Here is a 10,289-nt window from a genome sequence, read left to right as displayed (position 1 = left end):
CCCAGATGAATTTTTTTGGATTTTGTCAATTTCTTTGGATGTTTTGGAAGGGATTTTAATGTATTGCATGACATGGTTAGGCATGGTGTTGAGTGATGATTTTGTCGGTGTAGTTCTTCCAGCCATATTGAGCATGTTAGTTTTCCACCCAGCCAATTTTGTGTGAAGATTGTCAATGATAAATTGGAAGTCATTGTGGGTGGGTCTTTTGAGGAAGATTGGGAAACCCAGGTATTTTCCAAAGGAGGCTGATGTCTGGATGGCAAGGGTGTTTGAGATGGTTTCCATTTGGTGTGGTTGGCAGTTGGCACTGAAGCAGACTTTGGATTTGCTGAGATTGATTTTCTGCCCTGAGGCCTGATTGAACTGGTTGAGAGTGCTGAGGATTGTGCTGCAGTTTCCCTAATTAGCTATAGCAAACAGTATTAGATCATCAGCAAAAAAGAGATGAGATATCTTTGGCCCAGATCTACTAATGTTAATGGGTGCCCATTCCTTGAGTTGGACACTTCTCTCGATGGACCTGGATAACCTTTCCATGCAGAGGATGAAGAGGTAAGGTGACAAGTGTCCCCCTGCCTAATACCTCTTGTGGGTTTAAAGAAGTTTGTCTGCTCTCCATTGACAAGGACAACGATGGATGATAAGCTGACACAAGACATAATGAGATTGATTGTAGCCTTGGGGAAGTTGAAGACATGGAGGGTTTCTTTTATAAAGGACCATTCAGGTCTGTCAAAGGCCTTTTCTAGGTCAATCTTGAGAATCATGTTGGGTATTTTTACTTTCATCTTTCCAAAATGGGTGATGTATTCTTGGACAATTATGGCATTATCAGAAGCTCTCCTGTTGGAGAGTAAGCTAGCGTGAGAAGGGCCAATGATAATGGGCAAGAAAGGTTTGATCCTGTTCACTAGAATCTTAGTGACAGTTTTGTAAACAGTATTGCATAGGCCTATGGGCCTGACGTTCTTGATCATTGATGCCTAGGGACATTTGAGAATGAGGCATAGAAGTGTTTCATTCATCAAGGGATGCATTGTGGATGTAGAGAAGCAGTTTTTAAAGAAGGAGATTACATCCTTTTCCACAATGTACCAGTATCTTTGGTAGAAGAAGGGGTGAAGGCCATCAGGCTCTGGAGCTTTGAAAGGCTTGAAAGCGAATATGGCATTCTTGATTTCACTATCTCTGAGGGGCATTTCCATAGAGAATTTTTGGATTTCTGAAAGGGAAGGCCCCATTGGGATCTGAGTGTTGTTGATTCTTTGTGAGTGAGTATGGGAAGTGGAGTAGAGATCCAAAAAGAAGTTAGCTATTGAATTTTTGATTCATTAGGGCTCATAATGCCAATTTCCTTATTCTTCCTTAAGGGAGAGGATTCTGTTCCTCCTCCTCCTATTAAAGGTTGAAGTGTGGAAGAATCTGGTGTTGGCATCACCATCAGCAATCAAGTTAATTCTGGCTTTGAGTTTCCAGAAATCTTCCTCATTTTTGAGGATAGAGTCAAGCTCTTCAATAATATTGTTTTCTAGGTTTTAGAGAAAAGAGCTAGTTTGATAGCTAGGGGATTTCTGGATCCCAGCTATCCCGGAAAGGAGATGCTTCTTTTTATGGAAGATGTTGCCAAAGGTTGTTTTATTCCAAATGGTGACCTTTTCTTTAAATCTTGTGGTGGAAGGGATCAGGGTGGAGTGAGAAGGGAAGGAGTCCCTGATGAGGGATTAGAACATGGGGTGGCTACACCACATTGATTCGAGCCTGAAAGGCTTGGTGGTGGCCAGATGGTGGTTATTTTTTAGCTTAACTAGCAAGGGACAATGGTCATAGTGGGTAATGCTAGCCTCTGGATATTCATTTACCCAATGGTTATTGGCAAAATACCAATCCATCCTTTCAAGGATGAGGCAAGACCTATTCTTGTAGCGTTTGTTGGACCAAGTGTATTTGCTACCTTTGAACCCTAGGTCTACAAGTTGGCAGCTATTGACACAATTCTAAAATAGGTTGCTCATATTTGTGTTAATGGGGTTGCCCCCAAATTTGTCCCTAGCTTTTAAGACTTCATTGAAGTCTCCCCCTACAAACCAACTACCATTATAATTTTTGGAGATGTCAACTAGGTTATCCCAGAGGGCCTTTCTATCCTCTAGAAAATTACTAGCATAAATTGTTGAAAATAACCAAGGGGGGGTTCAGGGGAGTACCTTGACCATAGCATGTATACCTTGTGATATCACTGCTACCTCGTCCACCTGAAGGGAGGCCTCCTTCCACATTATAACTATGCCTCCTGAAGGACCCACTGCTGGGAACTGGATGTGCATGTCATATTAGAGCTCTTCTGTCAGCTTCTTGTGGTCAGCTATTTTCGTTTCCAACAGTACTAGCAGTGGCGGCTTGTGCATTTTGACCATCTCTAAGCAATGTCTCCTGAACTCGGCACTGTTTGCCCCCCTAACATTCCATATTATAAAGTTCATTTGAGGAAGGGGGTTTGGTTGGGATTGCTCGTCGATGCTTTTTCCCTTTCCTGGGGTGGCATCTGTTCTCTTCCCCTGTTATGTGATGGCATTGATCCCATCACTAGTGTTAGAGTCAATAGAGGTTTCAACAGGCCTTGGCTTTGATGTGAGGATAGGTTCAATCCACATCTCGCAAAGTTCTTGGGACAAAGGAGAATGAGGCTCTCGCTGTGGTCCACACTGAATTCTATTGCTCTTACCGCCTCTAGCCACAGGGAGTCTATTCTTGTGGGGGGGGGGGGGCTATAAGGTGGTGTCATTTCCTTCACTGTAGGGGTCTCGTGGCTCTTCAGGATGTCCAACGCCTTTGATATCTCCTTCGAGATGTTCTCCAGCGGTGGGAGCTCGGCTTCTCTTGCGTTGAAGACGAAGGGCCTTGATGTGGCCATGGCGGGAGGACCTTGAACTGAGGGGTCGCAAATGGATCCTCCATTGCCGGATCCGGAAAGAAAGATAGTAAATTGAAGATCTGTTGCATCATATTGTGAACTAATGGTGGGTCCGCGGACTGCTGCAAGCGGTTGATGGTCTGGAGTACCATCGATTGCCACAACTGAGCTCCAAACATCCCAAGCCCTTGTTTAGGGCCTCTGCTGTTACCCTGGCCAGGCGTACTGGGTTTTGGATGATGAGGGATATGGGTTGGTTGCCCGGTTGAAAAGAGTAGCTCAGTGCCTGGCCATGGAGAGCTATCTCCAGCCATGATGCCGGTGCATGTTTCGGTGGTGGTGGTGCAGAGGTTAGGAAGATAGGGGGTTGGGTGGGGGTTCCATTTTTGGGTTTTTTTGGTCTGCCCTTTTCTGGATTTTTAATAAATGAAGTGTTATTGGGGCAATGAACAAGTTTTGTTGATGATGATGGAGATGAGTCGTCTTCCATCATTTATGCTTTGGTTTCTATTTTCGTTACACCGGGTATTGGGTTTTGGGAAAACCCGGTTGAGTTGATTAATGGTGTCAAATCAACTGCCCAATTTGGATTTCTGGAGTTTTGCTCTGGGGTTTCCATGGAGTGTATTTGCAGAGAGTGTGTTTGTAGGGGTGATGCCTTGTGGCAGGGATCATCATTGGAGCTTTCCTGGGAATTAATGGCTTGGGGATTAGTGTGGGTCTCCATCTGATGGGGTGTCAGGCTCTCAACTGGGCCCTTTGGGCTGTTTGACTTTGTGGTTTTGGGTGGGCCTGTTAGGTTTAGCTTTTTTTTTGGGGGGGGGGGTCTGTTTGGTTATTGTTTTGGGCAAAGGGTCCCGGTTCCTCACCCTCTTTTCGTTCTCTTTCTTCTTCTAGGCCCGCTTTCCTTTTCATGCTGGTACTAGGCTTTTCCTTTGTGGGTTGACCTTGTGTGTTCTGATTATTTATGGGCCTGTTATTATTCTTTGAACCTTGGGCTGGGTTTGGATCCTGCATTGGGTTAGTTTTTGAAAAATATTTGAATGTTTGGGTGTCAAGAAACTTACCGGAGATGGCGTCGAACATCTTAACCTGTATTCCTTTCGATTATGTGGATGTTTTGTTGTTCCTTGTCGGAATTACAGTTGGTCGTTGTTGGGTGGGTGGTCCTTGTTTGCGCCTTCTTGGGAAGGAAACAATTTTCCATTCCCCTTCTTCATCGTTACTCTCTTTAGAGTTTGAGCAACTAGGGCTATCATTTGAAGGTGATGGAGGAGCCTGTTTTTGCCGTTGAGAACATCTTTTTATGGTATGGCCTAGTCTTCCACACCCTGTGCATAGGATGTTTTCTCCTTCATAGACGATTTGTTGTTTGGTCTCCTATGGTGACAGAGGTTGCAACTGGTGTTTCCAAAGGAACTTGGACACAGATTCTAGCATACCCGCCTCTAAGTGTGGCAGAAGTACAAGTGTTGATTTTTAATAGCTTTCCTAGTTTTCTGCCCACTTTTTCAAGGATTTTTTTGTCATAGAATTCAGTGGGCAGTTGTGGGAGGCGAACCTAGATAGCACTGAAGGATAGCGTAGCTTCTTGTGGGACGAATTTTGTCTCCCATATTCTAACTGATGTCACATCTCCTTTTTACACACCCGAAGGTGATATAAGGGAGTTTTTCCACTTTAAGTGACATTATTCGAAATGGGATTATTTATTTAGTTTTTTCAGAGTCGCCACTTGGAATGGTTTATTTTGGTGTCCCAAGTCACCGGTTTATTTTAAAAATCCCAAATCGAGAAAATTCGACTTTCCTTTTGAAGTCTGCGAACCAGAAATTCTGAATAAGGAATTCTGTTAACCCGAGGGAAGGTGTTAGGCACCCCCGAATTCCGTGGTTCTAGCACGGCCGCTTAAACTATCATAATTGGCCTATTATCCGATTTAAATACATGTTTTAGACTATAGTACATTTTTTAACTTATTAACCGCTTTTAAATTATTTTTAGGAAGATTCAACGTTATCTAAAACACGTCTTGAACCACGCCACATGAAATGCACTCGCGGTCCACGACACGTTTTATTTAACGTTGTTGAGATTTGGATTTGGGTCACATGAAATGCACACCCGAGTTTAAGGAAATTAATTTAAATTACGCGCCTAAAGCAACTATGCACTTTCAAGTTTGCGAGGGCCATGGAAGATTCAACTAAATGGCACACCTCGATTTCTAAAGGATTAAAATTAATTAATTGAGGTTCATCCGTTTTGAGATTTTATTTGGCATGGCACACCTCGATTCTAATTTTAAAGGAAGCTCGAACTAAGTTTTTTAGGGCCATAAACTATTGATGTTATTTACTATGGCACGCCTCAAATCTAATTGACGGAATCTAATTAATTAAACACTAAAAGAGTTGGGATTTTTACCCTTTTTTTTAAACTAACGTTCATACTAACTTAAACAAAAACATTTGCGTTAAAGAAGAAAGCAGATCTGTTTGTTTAACAAATGGCTCGTGCCATCTACAGCAATTAAAAGGGAATTTAAAGAAGGCAGGCCCAAACATGATGAGGCCCATGATTCACATTTCAGGAGGCCTCAAAGTCCAGGCCCCAAAGAATGGCCCGGATCTTCCCAGAATTAAAGAGTTAGGGAATGCAGGACTCGAGATCGAGTCCCCATGGCACGCATACAGTATCTGAAAGTTAAAGGGTACCAACATGAACTCAACTAGCTGTCATCAGTGCACAACTATACATGCCATCAGATTTAAATCAGTTCCAACTAACTCAATGGACATTTATATGAGATTCCAACTTTAATTGAGCCTATTTTCAATACATACAATAGCAAATGAAACCTCATGAGACTATTAAGTAAACAAATCTGAATTTAAATAATAATCTCACATTAAACATGCTTATAAATACCCAGGAGCAATTTTGTGCAGAGTTAGACCCTTAAAGTAATCAACCAAACCATTTTTCTTATCCAAAATGACTATAAACTAACTACTAACTTGGAAGCTATTCAATTAATAATTTCATGAAGTAAAGTACTACATGGTTTTCCAGATAGCAGAATACAACACTAAGACAAACTCCAACTGAAGATTTCTGTTTTCAAACCTATGAATATCAACTTAAACAAATTCAAACAAATTCCCACAACAACACTGATTTCGACAGGCTAAAACAGATCTGAAATATGCTTAATTCTGCTGAAATTTCTACTGCACTAATTCTCTACCATCCACACATATGATCAGAAACTTCAACTCATTTAGACTAAACAAATGAAAGAAAGCATTTGTCCAAAACACTATAAACAGAACTTAAAACTACAATAGACAAGAACAAACATACACATGAGGGTATATAATTAATTACAAAACCAATGTAATGCAGAAATAACATCTAACGAACAAAACATCATTGATTTTCAGCTCAATCAAACAGCCTCAACCCTTTCAATTCAACATGTCAATGGAGTTCAGTGAATACCTGATTAACAGCCAAAAAAAAACAACAAAAGGAAATGAGCTCGAGATTAAGGAGAGGTCAGCAGCAGAGTATCAGCAACTAAAGCAACCAAGCAATCAGCAACCACTCAGCCTTTTTTTAAACAACTTCGAACCCAGAAACAATACAACTTTTAAAGCTTTCGAAAAATTTGACTAACAAGGAACTTGAGGAGGAAAAACCAACCAATTCTTCAGCCAATTTCAGTATTTTTGAGTCTAGGAAAAGCTTAGTTGTTCCTAGAGTTTTATAGTATTTTCACTCTTTGGATTTCTCTAAAATCTGACCTGCTAGTGAAGAAACTATGCCTTTATAGGCAAGCCTTAGGGCAGCAGAAAATGAATTCAGTTTTGCTCTTTAATCCTTTTGGAATTTTCGTTTTTGCTCATGTACCCTTAATTTAAAATCAGTTTTTGAAAATCAGACCCAATCCCACCTTCCAGGAAGCTTCCCAAATCAGTTGCTAAAGATTCCCTTACCTAAGTTCCCCAAGCTACCCCTTAAACCCCTGAAAATTACCCCTGGAACCAAACGGGTCAAATTGACCCAAGGTCTTTGGGCTACTGCATTAGCAGGTTCTATGGCGTTTTGTCACGCCCCAAACCTGGGCCTGGACGTAACACAGCACTCGGTGCCTGACTGCATGTGACCGAGCGAACCAACTGGTTGGCTGAATAAACATGTGATATAATAAAATACTGAATGCGGAAGATAAACTAACACATGTTGATATACTGAAAGTCTGGATGATATAAATCAAAGTATGGAAATACGAATACAATTCTAAAACATATCTATAGCCAACATAGCTTAATACGAAAAGCCTACGACTCTGTCTAACTGTTACTCTAGTCTATGAAGCCTCTAATGAAGTACTGAAAACATTGACTGTCTGTAAATACTGAAAGACTGTAAAGTATTGATAATGCCCCGAAAGAAATGGGGATCACCAAATAGCTGGTACGAGAATCCTAGCGCTCTGAATCGTCAACCTGTAAATCATTACCTGCACTGTGAGATGCAGGCCCCGGGCAAAAGGGACGTCAGTACATTTGAATTGCACTGGAATGTAAAGCAACAGAAAGAAAGAATAATAAATGCTGAAACTGAAGCTAAGCTGATAGCTGAAAATTGATAATTGGTAACTGAAATGATAACTATTGAAACTGAAACTGAAACTGAAATGATAACTGATAACTGAACTGATAACTAATAATTGAACTGAACAAGCAAGTAAGGATATGAATACTCCCTCTTCTGAATAATGAACAACCTGTTTATCTGAATAAATAAACTGCGGCCTCAAGCCCTATATATATATATATATATGTGTGTGTGTGTGTGTGCGTGTGTGTGTGTGCGCGTGCGCACAACTGCGGCCTCGGGCCCAAGTATACGTATACATAACTGCGACCTCAGGTCCAAAATGCATAAAGCATAAACTGCGGCCTCAGGCCCAAAGATGCATAAAGCATAAACTGCGGCCTCAGGCCCAAAGATGCATAAAGCATAAACTGCAGCCTCAGGCCCAAATACAGGTGTTCAACATTCATGAACTGAGAATCATACTGCAATACATGATAGTGAAATACTAAATTACACTGAGTTGCATGATACTGGAATACTGGATCACACTGAGTTACATAATACTGGAATACTGAATAGGACTAGACTGAGACATGTATTCTTGAACTGATTATGAACACTGAAACTTCAACTGCTTATGGCATACTGAGTAATCTATACTAAGACTCGGATGCATCAAACCCAAGTCTATATTGAATATGCATTGAGCTCACAACGTTCAGAATGAAAGTGCGTGGTGAACGAGTTATGAAGCTAGAGAATAGAAGTTTTGCAACTATTCAAGGAACTAGGCGTAAACTATATTTCTAAGGTCAATCAGTAACGTCGTAAAAGAAACGTAGTGTAGGAGAATCATTAAAATTCCCAAACATAGAGAGTTAGCCTCACATACCTTAACTTCCTGCTCTTGAGACGTAACACTAACGTTGTACTAACCCCTTTTAACTTTAATCTATAGCAATACAAGTCAAAGGGATTCCATATTAGCTATGATGCTCATGTTTTGGTCCCTTAAGCATCTTATCAAACACTTGGTGAGAAAAAAACTTCATAGTCCTTATTAATGGTGTCTATACACCCAACAATCCATTCTCTTGTTCCTAGTTAAATTCTAAAGTCTCAAAGGATTATAATCAACGTTATTCTTCATCACCCATAAGGTAAACAACACCCTTAACCAATAATCAACAATCAACACCCCAACCCTATAATCGTTCATGCTTTTCTATCAAACCCATCAACTCATATCTCATAAACTAGGGTTTATAATCATTAAACCAATGGTAGAATCAATTAGAGGGTGAAGACATTACCTTTTGTAAGTTCAAACCCTTTGAATTCGAGTTCTAGGCTTCCTTCTCTCAACAATGATGTCCCAATAAAATATCTAATGATATGGAGGGTTTAACCATGTTAATAAGATGTTGAAAAATTGAAATTAACTTAGAATCACCATTAGAACTTACCTTGGGTGGTGGAGGGACCCTTAAGGAGTTAGGTTTTTGAGAGCTTTACTTTCTAGAGCAAGTTTTTATGTTTTGGGGCTATGGGGAACGAAATAGGGCTAAGAAAATGACTTCCCAAGTTGACCACCGTGTCCCAGTAGGCCTGACCGCGGTCCCGACCGCGGTAAATCGCTGGAGCACTGCCTCACGACAACGATCGCGGTCAAACGCGGCCGAACGCAGTGGTTATGCACCATTCTGTAAAACGGGCATAACCTTTTGCACAAAGATCCGTTTGGGCTCCACAATATATCGTTGGAAAGCTATTTCAATGGCCTACAACTTTCATGCTTTGAATATTTCCAAATCTTTGCACATTTTCACCAGACGCTTCTGGAAGACAGACCTTCTGCAAACTTAGACGATTTTGTCAAATCTTATGCACCTCACTTTCCATCTTGATTTTGAAACAACTATTTTCACCCATAATCATCCCGATGGGGCTTCACATGTCCAAAATATAACCTTACTACTCCTTTAACTCATTCATACCTAAGCCGAATGTACGGGGAGTTACATTATCTCCTCCTTGGGATCATTTGCCCTCGAATGATTCTCCTGACTATAACTTCTGCTAACTCTGGACCTTAAACGGGTCTGGTGGAAACATGAACTTTCATTAACAATTGTATACTAAACTGAATGAATACATGATTACTGAGCTGTTGGGATACTGAACTGAATGACTACTGCATTGACTGAATATTGGTCTGCCATGGATACGTAAATACTGAACTAACATGGATATATGAATATTGAACTGGCACAAATATTTGAGAAATCTGAGTACTAAGCTGGCATGAATGTCTAAGTACTGGACTAACATGATTAGCTGAGTATTGAGCTGACATGAGTATCTGAGTACTGAACTGACATGAGTATCTGAGTACTGAAAACTGACAGNTTTGCAAGATTCTATATGGCCCAATATAGCAGGGACTATGCTTCCCCTTCTTCCCAAATCTCATAACGCCTTTCATAGACGAAACTTTCAGAAACACCCAATCATCCACTTGAAACTCTAGGTCACTATGCCGCACGTTCGAATAGGACTTTTGGCGGCTCTGAGCCGTCTTCAAACGCTCTTGAATAAACATAACTTTCTCTATAGTCTGATATACCAAATCGGGTCCCAACAACTCCACTTCTCCAACTTCGAACCAACCAATTGGTGATCTACACCTTCGCCCATACAGAGCTTTGTACGGTGCTATCTTGATATTAGAGTGGTAGGTTATTATGAGCAAGGTCAATGAGAGGTA

This window comes from Nicotiana attenuata, unplaced genomic scaffold, assembly GCF_001879085.1.
Source record: "Nicotiana attenuata strain UT unplaced genomic scaffold, NIATTr2, whole genome shotgun sequence".
Lineage (NCBI taxonomy): Eukaryota > Viridiplantae > Streptophyta > Magnoliopsida > Solanales > Solanaceae > Nicotiana > Nicotiana attenuata.
The sequence above is the reverse complement of the archived record's forward strand: the minus strand, read 5'-3'. Positions refer to the sequence as shown.